Genomic DNA, 2,189 nt, shown 5'->3' with positions numbered 1-2,189 from the left:
GCTTCTGAAAGTATTCGGCTTACAGAGTTGTTAATTTACATTAATTCTATTCTTACTTGATGAAGTATTGCTTAATCTCAACAGCGGTAGAATGTCGATTAAGTACATTAAAAACAGTAAAACGATCATGTGTCTCAGATGTGACACTATGGCGACCTGATCCATACATGCTTGAGTACATCCAATATCTTGGTAGCGATGGAAGACCCTTCGGATAGTTGTTCTGGGTATGTCGAGCACCCTGGCCCTATCTTCAACGAATTGGAAACATAAAATTCATACAACTTAAAAAAATTAAAAAACCACCGGAAAATTAGAAAGAAGTTAATTGAGGTTTTTAGTTGAGACAAAAAATCAATGTCACGAGCGGGATTCGAACCTACGACCTTCGACTAGATACGCCGCTACTCTACCATCTGAGCTATTGTGTCTACGATCCACTCGGACACCAACTTACTATCTCAACCCCACCTTTTGAATTTTCCCTCCTTTTTGCCATTTTCAAATGTGTAATCTATTTAATTCTCGGCGACAATCAATAGATGTAGATAGACAATCAAATAGATTACACGACATTTGAAATATGGCAAAAACGAGGAAAAATTCAAAAGGTGGTGTTGAGATCGGAAGTTAGTGTCCGAGTGGATCGAAGTCACGATAGCTCAGGTGGTTAGAGTAGCGGCGTATCAAGCCGAAGGTCGTGGGTTCGAATCCCGCTCGTGACATTAACTTTTTGTCTCATCTAAAAAACCTTAATTAATTGAAAGATATTGATTGGTCAAGCGGACCACGAAAACTAGTGAATTAGAAAGAAGGTTTACAGAAAACCAACAAAAAAGCGATTGTCTATGCAAAGATTTATTTTCATAATCCAATTGTAAAAACGATTGGGAGATGTTACATGTGTTTCATTTACCTTTAATCGTTTAAAAAGACCAAATATAAGATAATCAATTGTGTATTGTCTAAGGGTTAATTTTTTTTTTTTTGACTGGGGCTTCCGACATCTAGGTCATTTCAGCACCCAACTATGTCTATATTCTATTTACCCTTTCAAACACTACATTCATATAAATAAATACATCCACACAGTACACTCATTCCATTTGGTCGGTGGAGTACTTGATATTCCTCCACCGACCCTATAATCAAATTAATTTAGATTGGGGTCGATGAGTACTTTTATAAACATTCCGCCATCGACCCCGAACACACACTCTTATGCTCTCATCGTTGGAGGAGTGATGATGACGTTATATTTCACCCTCACCCCTCGCCATTCAAGCTAATAAATGCATGCTCTCAGACAAAACATATGGACACATAACACATAAGACATATTATATACAATAAAAAAACCCAATTTCCGCTAAAAAGCGGAACAGGGGACCCTGAAACTCGCTGCAGTGCTCGAGACCTTTTCTTAAGTCCGGCGGCATGCCTACACGCTCTCTATATGGCGCAAAGACATGACACGCCTCTAATATGTGGGGCACATCGAGCAACCTTTCTCTGCATAAGGGGCACCTGCGCGGGCTTTGGTCCAAAAGCAGGTGCCCATGTGTCAACCGCGTATGGCCAATCCTCAGTCGGGTGAGGACGATCCCTCGTCTTCTGCTCAGGTTCTCTGAGGGCCATCTACCGTCGTGCTCTTGACTCACAAAAGGGTTAATTAAAAAATATTAAGGGTGACCACTTTTTTTGCCTCTCAGTGTATAATCCGAGCTCCTCTGTCGTGTTAGACGAAGAATTAAGGTCGTGAACCTTTAAAATGGAAGCAAAAAAAAAAAAATCCAACATATTTATACTCGTTATCTATGATTGGACCATCTCAGTCGATTGGTGCAAGAGGTAAGCCCGTAAAATTCGAAATAAACGATATACAAAGGAAAAAGGCGACGTATTTAAATCGAGAAAGAAGTAGAAACTCCCGAAATAATATTGTGAAAAAGAAATTAAACGAGTCAGGAATGACAGAATCGAAGGCTCGCGCTTGCCGGCAATTTTCGAAATAAATCCAAGATATTCCATAGGTTCGGCTCGTGTCAACTTTCATTCCTTACGTGCCGATCGGATACGGAATTCGAACGGCAATCTTCGTTTTATTTCTTAAAAGTAGACCCGTCTTTCACCGGGTTTTAAGTGTATAATTTTTTTACAAACAGCCTGGGTTCGTCGAGACCAATTAC

At 39.9% G+C, this 2,189-nt stretch overlaps 1 non-coding gene across 1 annotated transcript; it reads left to right on the top strand.

The window, feature by feature from the left end:
- The first annotated feature begins 651 nt into the window (after positions 1-651).
- Positions 652-725, top strand: Trnad-auc. Its single transcript has one exon. It is a non-coding gene; the product is annotated as a tRNA-Asp (tRNA).
- Positions 726-2,189: the final 1,464 nt, after the last annotated feature.

Source organism: Cimex lectularius, unplaced genomic scaffold, assembly GCF_000648675.2.
Source record: "Cimex lectularius strain Harlan isolate CLEC.00 unplaced genomic scaffold, Clec_2.1 scaffold435, whole genome shotgun sequence".
Lineage (NCBI taxonomy): Eukaryota > Metazoa > Arthropoda > Insecta > Hemiptera > Cimicidae > Cimex > Cimex lectularius.
Note: the sequence above shows the minus strand (reverse complement) of the source record. Positions and strands in the feature narration are given on the sequence as shown.